This window comes from Clarias gariepinus, chromosome 5 (genome assembly GCF_024256425.1).
Source record: "Clarias gariepinus isolate MV-2021 ecotype Netherlands chromosome 5, CGAR_prim_01v2, whole genome shotgun sequence".
Classification (NCBI taxonomy): domain Eukaryota; kingdom Metazoa; phylum Chordata; class Actinopteri; order Siluriformes; family Clariidae; genus Clarias; species Clarias gariepinus.
Window position 1 is genome coordinate 3,832,060 of NC_071104.1, and position 17,941 is coordinate 3,850,000.

Below are 17,941 nucleotides of genomic sequence, written 5' to 3' on the forward strand. Positions count from 1 at the left end.
TGCGACTGCATATCTTTTTACCACACCTTTAAACATTTGTCTGTTAGGACGATGACTAGAGCAGATAATTTCTTGCATTTGCATTGGTTTGGCTGCCTTCTTCTGACATATAATTTGACCTGTGGTTGCGATTATTCAGCTGTTGGGGACCTTTGCAAGCATCAAATCAAGTGTATGAGGCTCATTCACAGAAACGCAACAGAATAATGCTGCTGCCAAATCGTCATTCGTGTGGTAACATGATGTCTCGGATTTGTAGGACCTTATACCACAAAACGTTTAATCTATGGGTGATGAGGAGATACCTTATTTAATATGTTATCTAGCGCTTACTCCAGTGTGTATATGTTGAGGTCTCCATGCTACAGTGCTATCCAAGCAGTGTCTACTGCAACAATCATCTGTTGGTGCGAAAGCTATCCCTTTCTTGCCTTTCTTACAGCCAGAGTTGAATAACTTTGCAAGTCAGACAGGGATCTGTGGCAAATTCCATGGTGAAATCAAGGCATTCTGTGGACGCTGTTGACAGCTTGTGGGATCAGCACCTGCCATAGTTGTTTGCATTTGGTGGAATTTGATTAGTAGCAACAGAAAAGCATCTGCCCAATGAACTCGAGCATCCATGAATCTTGGAGAGCCTGAAAAAAAACACCCTGGTTGGCTCTGTGATGCAATGGATAGCGTGTTGGACTTCTGGACTCAGCTGTGGAGCTATTCAAAGGTTGCGGGTTCGATGCCCCGCCAGAGACACTAACTTGTTACCTTCTTTTTATCCACACACCATGTCTAAAATTAAATCTTTGGTCAGGAATCCCTGTTCAAGATGCACTTTCCTATGTGCCATATTTGATTGAATGACTTGTCAGCTGATTTTAAGAAATATCATTGTTTTCCACATGTTTCCGCCCATTTGTCCCAAATCAAGCCCTCAGCTCAACTCCAGCTTCAACAAAAGGTTACGACATTGATTCACGCAATCCTTATGGGACAAAGAGCCAAAGTCCACAGCAGCAATCTGATGAACGCTTGCTTGCTTTTAGATGTGCATGGCATGTGGATTTTAATTCCTTCCCCCTGACTGTTGTGATATGCTTGTTAGGACTATGGCTGGAGATCAGCCATAACCTTTTGTTTGCTGTGGCTTGTGTGCCATTTACAGATCTAAAACTTGACATTTTCTTAAGGATTTTCACCCGTTTTGGGATCTTATCAAGCCGAAATCAAAGTTAGGATGTGCAAACAAACATCAAAGCATTTGCATGGCATCGCTGGTTGAGTACTCGTCTTACGAGCTCAGCGAGGTTTGCATGCGGATGGAGGAAATATTAGCATTGCAATCAGATTACGTCTTGGCCAGGAGAGTCTCGGTTAAAAGTGCTGGGTCATGCCTAAGGTGCCGCGCAGGCCGTTGGCACTGTGGCTTAGCTGGTGAAAGCACCTGTCTTGTAAACAGGAGATCCTGGGTTCAAATCCCAGCAGTGCCTGTTGTGAGTTTCATCTCTTGGTACACCAGACAAGGTCTGGGTCCAACTGCATGAGGAACTCAAGGCTTAAGTGCTTGTGGTCTCAGGTTGTGGCAGGGTATCTTGCTTTCAGCCAGGATTTCTGCTCAGTTTTCATGTGTTTTCCAGAGGTAGACACCTGTCCATGGTGTCAAGCAAGGTAGCTCTATTCCTCCCACAGAAGTGAATGAAAACTGGCATTTTGATTTGCAAGAATTGAATCATATTCTGAGTAGCCGTGGAACATTTGCCTGATGTTGACATTTGGTTACATTTAAATGAGGACAATGGCTGTCAATAAGCTAGTATATATATATATATATATATATATTTTTTTTTTTTGCTGTAAACTGTATGCCAGTTGCAAATATATAACATACAGTGTGTTTGAAATTTGTTTATTTTTGCAAGCCTGAAATCTACTGCAACAGGCATGATCTTTGCCTGCAATGAACTTGGAACAACCTGAGTCGAAACACCATGACTGGCAGTTTTGGCATGCTCTGTGAAGCATGGTATAGCACTGTGGGACTTCATTCATGGTCCTATCATGCTGCATGCCAGTGGAGACAATCTTAGCTTGATAGTCAAGTTCCTGTGCTGGAGCATCTCAGATACGCGAGAGTATATGCAAGAGGCTAAGGTTTGGTTGTGGTGCTGTGGCTTAGTTGGTTAAAGTGCCTGTCTAGTAAACAGGAGATCCTGGGTTCGAATCCCAGCAGTGCCTCTCACTGTGCACCTCTGTTGCTATGCAGGTCAGACTGGTTTCTGTGGAAAAAGGAAATCTTTGCTTTATGTCTGACCATTAAATGGGTTAAGGTCACACAATGCACAAGCTTTCTGATTAGCCAAGTTTACAGTCCGATCTTGTGTATCCGTAGGTCATTAGCTATATTGCAAATTGTACATGGCCCAATTGCCCAAGATTGCACTACACACTGCACTTCAATATATATAAATATATGTGTATGTATACATAAAATTACATTACTGAAAGCTCGCTTGTGCCCATTTTCTAAGAAAGCATACAGTGATAAGTTGCTGAAAGCTACTACGATCCGATGTGGATGTCTTTGTCTGATCCAGAGTAGACGTTTTACCTTAGCAAAACAGGAAAGCAGTTTAGAGAGCAACCTCTCCAACCATCTATGGGCAATGCTGCAAAATACAGACAGAAAGATAAAATAAACCTATGTATCATGAACAATGATAACTTTTCATACCCAATTGTCAAATAGAAGCTGATTCCTTGACTTCACCAATCAAACATGTGCTGGGACATCTCAAAAGAATTTTTCAGCATGCGTGAAAAGGAAGTTCAGCTCAGAACCTGTAGCCTTGATTTTGGCACCCTGCTCCGGGCTTTGCCTCAACAACACAACCATGTCTACATCGTCCAAAAAATTGAAGAAGCAAGCGCTTGATGAAGAAAAGTGCCAACTTCTTCGCTAGCAAGCAAAGCTATGCTGTGAGAGGTCAAGGTTATTGATGCAGATCCATACATGATTTCCTAAATGCAACAAAGAGAAGGGGCTCTTGTCAGAAGTGGGATTCGAACCCACGCCTCCAGGGGAGACTGCGACCTGAACACAGCACCTTAGACCGCTCGGCCATCCTGACACGGCAGTCTCTAGAAAGGTCACGTCTTGCACGGATTACCGATCGGATGTCTATGAGGCAGCTTGTCATTGGAAGACAGATCAACGTTGGGAAGGGGTGACAGGATTTCTCCACCAAAGCAGCAGCTATTGAGGATGAAAAGGGGGCAGGATGTCACCATTATGTCTTCAGCAAATCACCAACTCTTAAGGGCATGAGGAAATTTGTTACAAATCACAGCCACAACACAATGAGTTGCAACATGTCTTTCTTGCGCAATATAACAGACGTAATCGGCAGGATTCGAACCTGCGCGGGGAGACCCCAATGGATTTCTAGTCCATCGCCTTAACCACTCGGCCACGACTACACCGCGTGTGCTTACATAGTGTGGGCCCGTGGTTGAATAGACTTTTGCCACGTCTGATTTCATGACTTGACCTCCTCCCCAAAGCAAGCGCTAGATCTTTCCAATACACGCAAGTGTATCGGTTGGCTTAAGTTCAGGATTTTTAGGCTTCAGACAGGAACCACGTTCACGTTTTACCTTAGAAAAACAGCAAAGCAGTTTAGAGAGCAGCCTCTGCAACCATACATGCTGCAAAATACAGTGAGAAAGATGAAATAATCCTATAAATCATAAACAAGACAACTTTTCATACCCCATCATCATCCAGAAGCTGATTCCTTGACTTCTGCATTCAAACATGCGGTGGAACATCTCAAAAGAATTTTTCAGTATCTGTGAAAATGAAGTTCAGCTCAGTGCTTTGCCTCAACAACACAACCATGTGCAGAGACGTCTAGTAAACAGGAGATCCCAGGAGAGGTGAACAGGAGCATTTAAATCCCAGCAATGCCTCTTGAGGGGCACTTCTGTTGCTATGCAGATCAGACTGGTTTCAGTGGAGGAAATGAAATCTTTGCTTCATGTCTGACCGTTAACAGCTCATGGGTTAAAGTCACACAATGCACAAGCTTTCTGATTAGCCAAGATTAGAGTCCTATCTTGTGTATCCCTAGCACAACTGCTGTCAACATTATGATCCGGTCATTAGCTACATTGCGACTGCATATCTTTTTACCACACCTTTAAACATTTGTCTGTTAGGACGATGACTAGAGCAGATAATTTCTTGCATTTGCATTGGTTTGGCTGCCTTCTTCTGACATATAATTTGACCTGTGGTTGCGATTATTCAGCTGTTGGGGACCTTTGCAAGCATCAAATCAAGTGTATGAGGCTCATTCACAGAAACGCAACAGAATAATGCTGCTGCCAAATCGTCATTCGTGTGGTAACATGATGTCTCGGATTTGTAGGACCTTATACCACAAAACGTTTAATCTATGGGTGATGAGGAGATACCTTATTTAATATGTTATCTAGCGCTTACTCCAGTGTGTATATGTTGAGGTCTCCATGCTACAGTGCTATCCAAGCAGTGTCTACTGCAACAATCATCTGTTGGTGCGAAAGCTATCCCTTTCTTGCCTTTCTTACAGCCAGAGTTGAATAACTTTGCAAGTCAGACAGGGATCTGTGGCAAATTCCATGGTGAAATCAAGGCATTCTGTGGACGCTGTTGACAGCTTGTGGGATCAGCACCTGCCATAGTTGTTTGCATTTGGTGGAATTTGATTAGTAGCAACAGAAAAGCATCTGCCCAATGAACTCGAGCATCCATGAATCTTGGAGAGCCTGAAAAAAAACACCCTGGTTGGCTCTGTGATGCAATGGATAGCGTGTTGGACTTCTGGACTCAGCTGTGGAGCTATTCAAAGGTTGCGGGTTCGATGCCCCGCCAGAGACACTAACTTGTTACCTTCTTTTTATCCACACACCATGTCTAAAATGAAATCTTTGGTCAGGAATCCCTGTTCAAGATGCACTTTCCTATGTGCCATATTTGATTGAATGACTTGTCAGCTGATTTTAAGAAATATCATTGTTTTCCACATGTTTCCGCCCATTTGTCCCAAATCAAGCCCTCAGCTCAACTCCAGCTTCAACAAAAGGTTACGACATTGATTCACGCAATCCTTATGGGACAAAGAGCCAAAGTCCACAGCAGCAATCTGATGAACGCTTGCTTGCTTTTAGATGTGCATGGCATGTGGATTTTAATTCCTCCCCCCTGACTGTTGTGATATGCTTGTTAGGACTATGGCTGGAGATCAGCCATAACCTTTTGTTTGCTGTGGCTTGTGTGCCATTTACAGATCTAAAACTTGACATTTTCTTAAGGATTTTCACCCGTTTTGGGATCTTATCAAGCCGAAATCAAAGTTAGGATGTGCAAACAAACATCAAAGCATTTGCATGGCATCGCTGGTTGAGTACTCGTCTTACGAGCTCAGCGAGGTTTGCATGCGGATGGAGGAAATATTAGCATTGCAATCAGATTACGTCTTGGCCAGGAGAGTCTCGGTTAAAAGTGCTGGGTCATGCCTAAGGTGCCGCGCAGGCCATTGGCACTGTGGCTTAGCTGGTGAAAGCACCTGTCTTGTAAACAGGAGATCCTGGGTTCAAATCCCAGCAGTGCCTGTTGTGAGTTTCATCTCTTGGTACACCAGACAAGGTCTGGGTCCAACTGCATGAGGAACTCAAGGCTTAAGTGCTTGTGGTCTCAGGTTGTGGCAGGGTATCTTGCTTTCAGCCAGGATTTCTGCTCAGTTTTCATGTGTTTTCCAGAGGTAGACACCTGTCCATGGTGTCAAGCAAGGTAGCTCTATTCCTCCCACAGAAGTGAATAAAAACTGGCATTTTGATTTGCAAGAATTGAATCATTTTCTGAGTAGCCGTGGAACATTTGCCTGATGTTGACATTTGGTTACATTTAAATGAGGACAATGGCTGTCAATAAGCTAGTATATATATATATATATATATATATATATATATATATATATTTTTTTTTTTTTTTTTTTTGCTGCAAACTGTATGCCAGTTGCAAATATATAACATACAGTGTGTTTGAAATTTGTTTATTTTTGCAAGCCTGAAATCTACTGCAACAGGCATGATCTTTGCCTGCAATGAACTTGGAACAACCTGAGTCGAAACACCATGACTGGCAGTTTTGGCGTGCTCTGTGAAGCATGGTATAGCACTGTGGGACTTCATTCATGGTCCTATCATGCTGCATGCCAGTGGAGACAATCTTAGCTTGATAGTCAAGTTCCTGTGCTGGAGCATCTCAGATACGCGAGAGTATATGCAAGAGGCTAAGGTTTGGTTGTGGCGCTGTGGCTTAGTTGGTTAAAGTGCCTGTCTAGTAAACAGGAGATCCTGGGTTCGAATCCCAGCAGTGCCTCTCACTGTGCACCTCTGTTGCTATGCAGGACAGACTGGTTTCTGTGGAAAAAGGAAATCTTTGCTTTATGTCTGACCATTAAATGGGTTAAGGTCACACAATGCACAAGCTTTCTGATTAGCCAAGTTTACAGTCCGATCTTGTGTATCCGTAGGTCATTAGCTATATTGCAAATTGTACATGGCCCAATTGCCCAAGATTGCACTACACACTGCACTTCAATATATATAAATATATGTGTATGTATACATAAAATTACATTACTGAAAGCTCGCTTGTGCCCATTTTCTAAGAAAGCATACAGTGATAAGTTGCTGAAAGCTACTACGATCTGATGTGGATGTCTTTGTCTGATCCAGAGTAGACGTTTTACCTTAGCAAAACAGGAAAGCAGTTTAGAGAGCAACCTCTCCAACCATCTATGGGCAATGCTGCAAAATACAGACAGAAAGATGAAATGAACCTATGTATCATGAACAATGATAACTTTTCATACCCAATTGTCAAATAGAAGCTGATTCCTTGACTTCACCAATCAAACATGTGCTGGGACATCTCAAAAGAATTTTTCAGCATGCGTGAAAAGGAAGTTCAGCTCAGAACCTGTAGCCTTGATTTTGGCACCCTGCTCCGGGCTTTGCCTCAACAACACAACCATGTCTACATCGTCCAAAAAATTGAAGAAGCAAGCGCTTGATGAAGAAAAGTGCCAACTTCTTCGCTAGCAAGCAAAGCTATGCTGTGAGAGGTCAAGGTTATTGATGCAGATCCATACATGATTTCCTAAATGCAACAAAGAGAAGGGGCTCTTGTCAGAAGTGGGATTCGAACCCACGCCTCCAGGGGAGACTGCGACCTGAACGCAGCGCCTTAGACCGCTCGGCCATCCTGACACGGCGGTCTCTAGAAAGGTCACGTCTTGCACGGATTACCGATCGGATGTCTATGAGGCAGCTTGTCATTGGAAGACAGATCAACGTTGGGAAGGGGTGACAGGATTTCTCCACCAAAGCAGCAGCTATTGAGGATGAAAAGGGGGCAGGATGTCACCATTATGTCTTCAGCAAATCACCAACTCTTAAGGGCATGAGGAAATTTGTTACAAATCACAGCCACAACACAATGAGTTGCAACATGTCTTTCTTGCGCAATATAACAGACGTAATCGGCAGGATTCGAACCTGCGCGGGGAGACCCCAATGGATTTCTAGTCCATCGCCTTAACCACTCGGCCACGACTACACCGCGTGTGCTTACATACTGTGGGCCCGTGGTTGAATAGACTTTTGCCACGTCTGATTTCATGACTTGACCTCCTCCCCAAAGCAAGCGCTAGATCTTTCCAATACACGCAAGTGTATCGGTTGGCTTAAGTTCAGGATTTTTAGGCTTCAGACAGGAACCACGTTCACGTTTTACCTTAGAAAAACAGCAAAGCAGTTTAGAGAGCAGCCTCTGCAACCATACATGCTGCAAAATACAGTGAGAAAGATGAAATAATCCTATAAATCATAAACAAGACAACTTTTCATACCCCATCATCATCCAGAAGCTGATTCCTTGACTTCTGCATTCAAACATGCGGTGGAACATCTCAAAAGAATTTTTCAGTATCTGTGAAAATGAAGTTCAGCTCAGTGCTTTGCCTCAACAACACAACCATGTGCAGAGACGTCTAGTAAACAGGAGATCCCAGGAGAGGTGAACAGGAGCATTTAAATCCCAGCAATGCCTCTTGAGGGGCACTTCTGTTGCTATGCAGATCAGACTGGTTTCAGTGGAGGAAATGAAATCTTTGCTTCATGTCTGACCGTTAACAGCTCATGGGTTAAAGTCACACAATGCACAAGTTTTCTGATTAGCCAAGATTAGAGTCCTATCTTGTGTATCCCTAGCACAAGTCAACATTATGCTGTCAACATTATGATCCGGTCATTAGCTACATTGCGACTGCATATCTTTTTACCACACCTTTAAACATTTGTCTGTTAGGACGATGACTAGAGCAGATAATTTCTTGCATTTGCATTGGTTTGGCTGCCTTCTTCTGACATATAATTTGACCTGTGGTTGCGATTATTCAGCTGTTGGGGACCTTTGCAAGCATCAAATCAAGTGTATGAGGCTCATTCACAGAAACGCAACAGAATAATGCTGCTGCCAAATCGTCATTCGTGTGGTAACATGATGTCTCGGATTTGTAGGACCTTATACCACAAAACGTTTAATCTATGGGTGATGAGGAGATACCTTATTTAATATGTTATCTAGCGCTTACTCCAGTGTGTATATGTTGAGGTCTCCATGCTACAGTGCTATCCAAGCAGTGTCTACTGCAACAATCATCTGTTGGTGCGAAAGCTATCCCTTTCTTGCCTTTCTTACAGCCAGAGTTGAATAACTTTGCAAGTCAGACAGGGATCTGTGGCAAATTCCATGGTGAAATCAAGGCATTCTGTGGACGCTGTTGACAGCTTGTGGGATCAGCACCTGCCATAGTTGTTTGCATTTGGTGGAATTTGATTAGTAGCAACAGAAAAGCATCTGCCCAATGAACTCGAGCATCCATGAATCTTGGAGAGCCTGAAAAAAAACACCCTGGTTGGCTCTGTGATGCAATGGATAGCGTGTTGGACTTCTGGACTCAGCTGTGGAGCTATTCAAAGGTTGCGGGTTCGATGCCCCGCCAGAAACACTAACTTGTTACCTTCTTTTTGTCCACACACCATGTCTAAAATGAAATCTTTGGTCAGGAATCCCTGTTCAAGATGCACTTTCCTATGTGCCATATTTGATTGAATGACTTGTCAGCTGATTTTAAGAAATATCATTGTTTTCCACATGTTTCCGCCCATTTGTCCCAAATCAAGCCCTCAGCTCAACTCCAGCTTCAACAAAAGGTTACGACATTGATTCACGCAATCCTTATGGGACAAAGAGCCAAAGTCCACAGCAGCAATCTGATGAACGCTTGCTTGCTTTTAGATGTGCATGGCATGTGGATTTTAATTCCTCCCCCCTGACTGTTGTGATATGCTTGTTAGGACTATGGCTGGAGTTCAGCCATAACCTTTTGTTTGCTGTGGCTTGTGTGCCATTTACAGATCTAAAACTTGACATTTTCTTAAGGATTTTCACCCGTTTTGGGATCTTATCAAGCCGAAATCAAAGTTAGGATGTGCAAACAAACATCAAAGCATTTGCATGGCATCGCTGGTTGAGTACTCGTCTTACGAGCTCAGCGAGGTTTGCATGCGGATGGAGGAAATATTAGCATTGCAATCAGATTACGTCTTGGCCAGGAGAGTCTCGGTTAAAAGTGCTGGGTCATGCCTAAGGTGCCGCGCAGGCCATTGGCACTGTGGCTTAGCTGGTGAAAGCACCTGCCTTGTAAACAGGAGGTCCTGGGTTCAAATCCCAGCAGTGCCTGTTGTGAGTTTCATCTCTTGGTACACCAGACAAGGTCTGGGTCCAACTGCATGAGGAACTCAAGGCTTAAGTGCTTGTGGTCTCAGGTTGTGGCAGGGTATCTTGCTTTCAGCCAGGATTTCTGCTCAGTTTTCATGTGTTTTCCAGAGGTAGACACCTGTCCATGGTGTCAAGCAAGGTAGCTCTATTCCTCCCACAGAAGTGAATGAAAACTGGCATTTTGATTTGCAAGAATTGAATCATTTTCTGAGTAGCCGTGGAACATTTGCCTGATGTTGACATTTGGTTACATTTAAATGAGGACAATGGCTGTCAATAAGCTAGTATATATATATATATATATATATATATATATTTTTTTTTTTTTTTTTTGCTGCAAACTGTATGCCAGTTGCAAATATATAACATACAGTGTGTTTGAAATTTGTTTATTTTTGCAAGCCTGAAATCTACTGCAACAGGCATGATCTTTGCCTGCAATGAACTTGGAACAACCTGAGTCGAAACACCATGACTGGCAGTTTTGGCGTGCTCTGTGAAGCATGGTATAGCACTGTGGGACTTCATTCATGGTCCTATCATGCTGCATGCCAGTGGAGACAATCTTAGCTTGATAGTCAAGTTCCTGTGCTGGAGCATCTCAGATACGCGAGAGTATATGCAAGAGGCTAAGGTTTGGTTGTGGCGCTGTGGCTTAGTTGGTTAAAGTGCCTGTCTAGTAAACAGGAGATCCTGGGTTCGAATCCCAGCAGTGCCTCTCACTGTGCACCTCTGTTGCTATGCAGGACAGACTGGTTTCTGTGGAAAAAGGAAATCTTTGCTTTATGTCTGACCATTAAATGGGTTAAGGTCACACAATGCACAAGCTTTCTGATTAGCCAAGTTTACAGTCCGATCTTGTGTATCCGTAGGTCATTAGCTATATTGCAAATTGTACATGGCCCAATTGCCCAAGATTGCACTACACACTGCACTTCAATATATATAAATATATGTGTATGTATACATAAAATTACATTACTGAAAGCTCGCTTGTGCCCATTTTCTAAGAAAGCATACAGTGATAAGTTGCTGAAAGCTACTACGATCTGATGTGGATGTCTTTGTCTGATCCAGAGTAGACGTTTTACCTTAGCAAAACAGGAAAGCAGTTTAGAGAGCAACCTCTCCAACCATCTATGGGCAATGCTGCAAAATACAGACAGAAAGATGAAATGAACCTATGTATCATGAACAATGATAACTTTTCATACCCAATTGTCAAATAGAAGCTGATTCCTTGACTTCACCAATCAAACATGTGCTGAGACATCTCAAAAGAATTTTTCAGCATGCGTGAAAAGGAAGTTCAGCTCAGAACCTGTAGCCTTGATTTTGGCACCCTGCTCCGGGCTTTGCCTCAACAACACAACCATGTCTACATCGTCCAAAAAATTGAAGAAGCAAGCGCTTGATGAAGAAAAGTGCCAACTTCTTCGCTAGCAAGCAAAGCTATGCTGTGAGAGGTCAAGGTTATTGATGCAGATCCATACATGATTTCCTAAATGCAACAAAGAGAAGGGGCTCTTGTCAGAAGTGGGATTCGAACCCACGCCTCCAGGGGAGACTGCGACCTGAACGCAGCGCCTTAGACCGCTCGGCCATCCTGACACGGCGGTCTCTAGAAAGGTCACGTCTTGCACGGATTACCGATCGGATGTCTATGAGGCAGCTTGTCATTGGAAGACAGATCAACGTTGGGAAGGGGTGACAGGATTTCTCCACCAAAGCAGCAGCTATTGAGGATGAAAAGGGGGCAGGATGTCACCATTATGTCTTCAGCAAATCACCAACTCTTAAGGGCATGAGGAAATTTGTTACAAATCACAGCCACAACACAATGAGTTGCAACATGTCTTTCTTGCGCAATATAACAGACGTAATCGGCAGGATTCGAACCTGCGCGGGGAGACCCCAATGGATTTCTAGTCCATCGCCTTAACCACTCGGCCACGACTACACCGCGTGTGCTTACATACTGTGGGCCCGTGGTTGAATAGACTTTTGCCACGTCTGATTTCATGACTTGACCTCCTCCCCAAAGCAAGCGCTAGATCTTTCCAATACACGCAAGTGTATCGGTTGGCTTAAGTTCAGGATTTTTAGGCTTCAGACAGGAACCACGTTCACGTTTTACCTTAGAAAAACAGCAAAGCAGTTTAGAGAGCAGCCTCTGCAACCATACATGCTGCAAAATACAGTGAGAAAGATGAAATAATCCTATAAATCATAAACAAGACAACTTTTCATACCCCATCATCATCCAGAAGCTGATTCCTTGACTTCTGCATTCAAACATGCGGTGGAACATCTCAAAAGAATTTTTCAGTATCTGTGAAAATGAAGTTCAGCTCAGTGCTTTGCCTCAACAACACAACCATGTGCAGAGACGTCTAGTAAACAGGAGATCCCAGGAGAGGTGAACAGGAGCATTTAAATCCCAGCAATGCCTCTTGAGGGGCACTTCTGTTGCTATGCAGATCAGACTGGTTTCAGTGGAGGAAATGAAATCTTTGCTTCATGTCTGACCGTTAACAGCTCATGGGTTAAAGTCACACAATGCACAAGTTTTCTGATTAGCCAAGATTAGAGTCCTATCTTGTGTATCCCTAGCACAAGTCAACATTATGCTGTCAACATTATGATCCGGTCATTAGCTACATTGCGACTGCATATCTTTTTACCACACCTTTAAACATTTGTCTGTTAGGACGATGACTAGAGCAGATAATTTCTTGCATTTGCATTGGTTTGGCTGCCTTCTTCTGACATATAATTTGACCTGTGGTTGCGATTATTCAGCTGTTGGGGACCTTTGCAAGCATCAAATCAAGTGTATGAGGCTCATTCACAGAAACGCAACAGAATAATGCTGCTGCCAAATCGTCATTCGTGTGGTAACATGATGTCTCGGATTTGTAGGACCTTATACCACAAAACGTTTAATCTATGGGTGATGAGGAGATACCTTATTTAATATGTTATCTAGCGCTTACTCCAGTGTGTATATGTTGAGGTCTCCATGCTACAGTGCTATCCAAGCAGTGTCTACTGCAACAATCATCTGTTGGTGCGAAAGCTATCCCTTTCTTGCCTTTCTTACAGCCAGAGTTGAATAACTTTGCAAGTCAGACAGGGATCTGTGGCAAATTCCATGGTGAAATCAAGGCATTCTGTGGACGCTGTTGACAGCTTGTGGGATCAGCACCTGCCATAGTTGTTTGCATTTGGTGGAATTTGATTAGTAGCAACAGAAAAGCATCTGCCCAATGAACTCGAGCATCCATGAATCTTGGAGAGCCTGAAAAAAAACACCCTGGTTGGCTCTGTGATGCAATGGATAGCGTGTTGGACTTCTGGACTCAGCTGTGGAGCTATTCAAAGGTTGCGGGTTCGATGCCCCGCCAGAAACACTAACTTGTTACCTTCTTTTTGTCCACACACCATGTCTAAAATGAAATCTTTGGTCAGGAATCCCTGTTCAAGATGCACTTTCCTATGTGCCATATTTGATTGAATGACTTGTCAGCTGATTTTAAGAAATATCATTGTTTTCCACATGTTTCCGCCCATTTGTCCCAAATCAAGCCCTCAGCTCAACTCCAGCTTCAACAAAAGGTTACGACATTGATTCACGCAATCCTTATGGGACAAAGAGCCAAAGTCCACAGCAGCAATCTGATGAACGCTTGCTTGCTTTTAGATGTGCATGGCATGTGGATTTTAATTCCTCCCCCCTGACTGTTGTGATATGCTTGTTAGGACTATGGCTGGAGTTCAGCCATAACCTTTTGTTTGCTGTGGCTTGTGTGCCATTTACAGATCTAAAACTTGACATTTTCTTAAGGATTTTCACCCGTTTTGGGATCTTATCAAGCCGAAATCAAAGTTAGGATGTGCAAACAAACATCAAAGCATTTGCATGGCATCGCTGGTTGAGTACTCGTCTTACGAGCTCAGCGAGGTTTGCATGCGGATGGAGGAAATATTAGCATTGCAATCAGATTACGTCTTGGCCAGGAGAGTCTCGGTTAAAAGTGCTGGGTCATGCCTAAGGTGCCGCGCAGGCCATTGGCACTGTGGCTTAGCTGGTGAAAGCACCTGCCTTGTAAACAGGAGATCCTGGGTTCAAATCCCAGCAGTGCCTGTTGTGAGTTTCATCTCTTGGTACACCAGACAAGGTCTGGGTCCAACTGCATGAGGAACTCAAGGCTTAAGTGCTTGTGGTCTCAGGTTGTGGCAGGGTATCTTGCTTTCAGCCAGGATTTCTGCTCAGTTTTCATGTGTTTTCCAGAGGTAGACACCTGTCCATGGTGTCAAGCAAGGTAGCTCTATTCCTCCCACAGAAGTGAATGAAAACTGGCATTTTGATTTGCAAGAATTGAATCATTTTCTGAGTAGCCGTGGAACATTTGCCTGATGTTGACATTTGGTTACATTTAAATGAGGACAATGGCTGTCAATAAGCTAGTATATATATATATATATATATATATATTTTTTTTTTTTTTTTTTTTTTTTTGCTGTAAACTGTATGCCAGTTGCAAATATATAACATACAGTGTGTTTGAAATTTGTTTATTTTTGCAAGCCTGAAATCTACTGCAACAGGCATGATCTTTGCCTGCAATGAACTTGGAACAACCTGAGTCGAAACACCATGACTGGCAGTTTCGGCGTGCTCTGTGAAGCATGGTATAGCACTGTGGGACTTCATTCATGGTCCTATCATGCTGCATGCCAGTGGAGACAATCTTAGCTTGATAGTCAAGTTCCTGTGCTGGAGCATCTCAGATACGCGAGAGTATATGCAAGAGGCTAAGGTTTGGTTGTGGCGCTGTGGCTTAGTTGGTTAAAGTGCCTGTCTAGTAAACAGGAGATCCTGGGTTCGAATCCCAGCAGTGCCTCTCACTGTGCACCTCTGTTGCTATGCAGGTCAGACTGGTTTCTGTGGAAAAAGGAAATCTTTGCTTTATGTCTGACCATTAAATGGTTTAAGGTCACACAATGCACAAGCTTTCTGATTAGCCAAGTTTACAGTCCGATCTTGTGTATCCGTAGGTCATTAGCTATATTGCAAATTGTACATGGCCCAATTGCCCAAGATTGCACTACACACTGCACTTCAATATATATAAATATATGTGTATGTATACATAAAATTACATTACTGAAAGCTCGCTTGTGCCCATTTTCTAAGAAAGCATACAGTGATAAGTTGCTGAAAGCTACTACGATCCGATGTGGATGTCTTTGTCTGATCCAGAGTAGACGTTTTACCTTAGCAAAACAGGAAAGCAGTTTAGAGAGCAACCTCTCCAACCATCTATGGGCAATGCTGCAAAATACAGACAGAAAGATGAAATGAACCTATGTATCATGAACAATGATAACTTTTCATACCCAATTGTCAAATAGAAGCTGATTCCTTGACTTCACCAATCAAACATGTGCTGGGACATCTCAAAAGAATTTTTCAGCATGCGTGAAAAGGAAGTTCAGCTCAGAACCTGTAGCCTTGATTTTGGCACCCTGCTCCGGGCTTTGCCTCAACAACACAACCATGTCTACATCGTCCAAAAAATTGAAGAAGCAAGCGCTTGATGAAGAAAAGTGCCAACTTCTTCGCTAGCAAGCAAAGCTATGCTGTGAGAGGTCAAGGTTATTGATCCAAATCCATACACGATTTCCTAAATGCAACAAAGAGAAGGGGCTCTTGTCAGAAGTGGGATTCGAACCCACGCCTCCAGGGGAGACTGCGACCTGAACGCAGCGCCTTAGACCGCTCGGCTATCCTGACACGGTGGTCTCTAGAAAGGTCACGTCTTGCACGGATTACCGATCGGATGTCTATGAGGCAGCTTGTCATTGGAAGACAGATCAACGTTGGGAAGGGGTGACAGGATTTCTCCACCAAAGCAGCAGCTATTGAGGATGAAAAGGGGGCAGGATGTCACCATTATGTCTTCAGCAAATCACCAACTCTTAAGGGCATGAGGAAATTTGTTACAAATCACAGCCACAACACAATGAGTTGCAACATGTCTTTCTTGCGCAATATAACAGACGTAATCGGCAGGATTCGAACCTGCGCGGGGAGACCCCAATGGATTTCTAGTCCATCGCCTTAACCACTCGGCCACGACTACACCGCGTGTGCTTACATAGTGTGGGCCCGTGATTGAATAGACTTTTGCCACGTCTGATTTCATGACTTGACCTCCTCCCCAAAGCAAGCGCTAGATCTTTCCAATACACGCAAGTGTATCGGTTGGCTTAAGTTCAGGATTTTTAGGCTTCAGACAGGAACCACGTTCACGTTTTACCTTAGAAAAACAGCAAAGCAGTTTAGAGAGCAGCCTCTGCAACCATACATGCTGCAAAATACAGTGAGAAAGATGAAATAATCCTATAAATCATAAACAAGACAACTTTTCATACCCCATCATCATCCAGAAGCTGATTCCTTGACTTCTGCATTCAAACATGCGGTGGAACATCTCAAAAGAATTTTTCAGTATCTGTGAAAATGAAGTTCAGCTCAGTGCTTTGCCTCAACAACACAACCATGTGCAGAGACGTCTAGTAAACAGGAGATCCCAGGAGAGGTGAACAGGAGCATTTAAATCCCAGCAATGCCTCTTGAGGGGCACTTCTGTTGCTATGCAGATCAGACTGGTTTCAGTGGAGGAAATGAAATCTTTGCTTCATGTCTGACCGTTAACAGCTCATGGGTTAAAGTCACACAATGCACAAGTTTTCTGATTAGCCAAGATTAGAGTCCTATCTTGTGTCTCCCTAGCACAAGTCAACATTATGCTGTCAACATTATGATCCGGTCATTAGCTACATTGCGACTGCATATCTTTTTACCACACCTTTAAACATTTGTCTGTTAGGACGATGACTAGAGCAGATAATTTCTTGCATTTGCATTGGTTTGGCTGCCTTCTTCTGACATATAATTTGACCTGTGGTTGCGATTATTCAGCTGTTGGGGACCTTTGCAAGCATCAAATCAAGTGTATGAGGCTCATTCACAGAAACGCAACAGAATAATGCTGCTGCCAAATCGTCATTCGTGTGGTAACATGATGTCTCGGATTTGTAGGACCTTATACCACAAAACGTTTAATCTATGGGTGATGAGGAGATACCTTATTTAATATGTTATCTAGCGCTTACTCCAGTGTGTATATGTTGAGGTCTCCATGCTACAGTGCTATCCAAGCAGTGTCTACTGCAACAATCATCTGTTGGTGCGAAAGCTATCCCTTTCTTGCCTTTCTTACAGCCAGAGTTGAATAACTTTGCAAGTCAGACAGGGATCTGTGGCAAATTCCATGGTGAAATCAAGGCATTCTGTGGACGCTGTTGACAGCTTGTGGGATCAGCACCTGCCATAGTTGTTTGCATTTGGTGGAATTTGATTAGTAGCAACAGAAAAGCATCTGCCCAATGAACTCGAGCATCCATGAATCTTGGAGAGCCTGAAAAAAAACACCCTGGTTGGCTCTGTGATGCAATGGATAGCGTGTTGGACTTCTGGACTCAGCTGTGGAGCTATTCAAAGGTTGCGGGTTCGATGCCCCGCCAGAAACACTAACTTGTTACCTTCTTTTTGTCCACACACCATGTCTAAAATGAAATCTTTGGTCAGGAATCCCTGTTCAAGATGCACTTTCCTATGTGCCATATTTGATTGAATGACTTGTCAGCTGATTTTAAGAAATATCATTGTTTTCCACATGTTTCCGCCCATTTGTCCCAAATCAAGCCCTCAGCTCAACTCCAGCTTCAACAAAAGGTTACGACATTGATTCACGCAATCCTTATGGGACAAAGAGCCAAAGTCCACAGCAGCAATCTGATGAACGCTTGCTTGCTTTTAGATGTGCATGGCATGTGGATTTTAATTCCTCCCCCCTGACTGTTGTGATATGCTTGTTAGGACTATGGTTGGAGTTCAGCCATAACCTTTTGTTTGCTGTGGCTTGTGTGCCATTTACAGATCTAAAACTTGACATTTTCTTAAGGATTTTCACCCGTTTTGGG

General features: G+C 43.3%; 1 protein-coding gene and 13 non-coding genes across 14 annotated transcripts in view; 5 read left to right on the top strand and 9 right to left on the bottom strand.

Annotated features, from left to right (window-relative positions):
• Positions 1–17,941, bottom strand: part of LOC128524461 (nuclear factor 7, brain-like) — a 561,325-nt gene that overhangs the window by 461,682 nt on the left and 81,702 nt on the right. The gene's annotated exons all lie outside the window — the stretch shown is intronic.
• trnat-ugu (transfer RNA threonine (anticodon UGU)) lies at positions 1,411–1,484 on the top strand. Its single transcript has one exon. It is a non-coding gene; the product is annotated as a tRNA-Thr (tRNA).
• Positions 3,040–3,122, bottom strand: trnal-cag (transfer RNA leucine (anticodon CAG)). Its single transcript has one exon. It is a non-coding gene; the product is annotated as a tRNA-Leu (tRNA).
• Positions 3,390–3,471, bottom strand: trnas-aga (transfer RNA serine (anticodon AGA)). The gene has a single exon. It is a non-coding gene; the product is annotated as a tRNA-Ser (tRNA).
• On the top strand, positions 5,576–5,649 carry trnat-ugu (transfer RNA threonine (anticodon UGU)). The gene has a single exon. It is a non-coding gene; the product is annotated as a tRNA-Thr (tRNA).
• Positions 6,345–6,418, top strand: trnat-agu (transfer RNA threonine (anticodon AGU)). The gene has a single exon. It is a non-coding gene; the product is annotated as a tRNA-Thr (tRNA).
• On the bottom strand, positions 7,229–7,311 carry trnal-cag (transfer RNA leucine (anticodon CAG)). The gene has a single exon. It is a non-coding gene; the product is annotated as a tRNA-Leu (tRNA).
• trnas-aga (transfer RNA serine (anticodon AGA)) lies at positions 7,579–7,660 on the bottom strand. Its single transcript has one exon. It is a non-coding gene; the product is annotated as a tRNA-Ser (tRNA).
• On the top strand, positions 10,531–10,604 carry trnat-agu (transfer RNA threonine (anticodon AGU)). Its single transcript has one exon. It is a non-coding gene; the product is annotated as a tRNA-Thr (tRNA).
• Positions 11,415–11,497, bottom strand: trnal-cag (transfer RNA leucine (anticodon CAG)). The gene has a single exon. It is a non-coding gene; the product is annotated as a tRNA-Leu (tRNA).
• trnas-aga (transfer RNA serine (anticodon AGA)) lies at positions 11,765–11,846 on the bottom strand. The gene has a single exon. It is a non-coding gene; the product is annotated as a tRNA-Ser (tRNA).
• trnat-agu (transfer RNA threonine (anticodon AGU)) lies at positions 14,720–14,793 on the top strand. The gene has a single exon. It is a non-coding gene; the product is annotated as a tRNA-Thr (tRNA).
• On the bottom strand, positions 15,604–15,686 carry trnal-cag (transfer RNA leucine (anticodon CAG)). The gene has a single exon. It is a non-coding gene; the product is annotated as a tRNA-Leu (tRNA).
• Positions 15,954–16,035, bottom strand: trnas-aga (transfer RNA serine (anticodon AGA)). The gene has a single exon. It is a non-coding gene; the product is annotated as a tRNA-Ser (tRNA).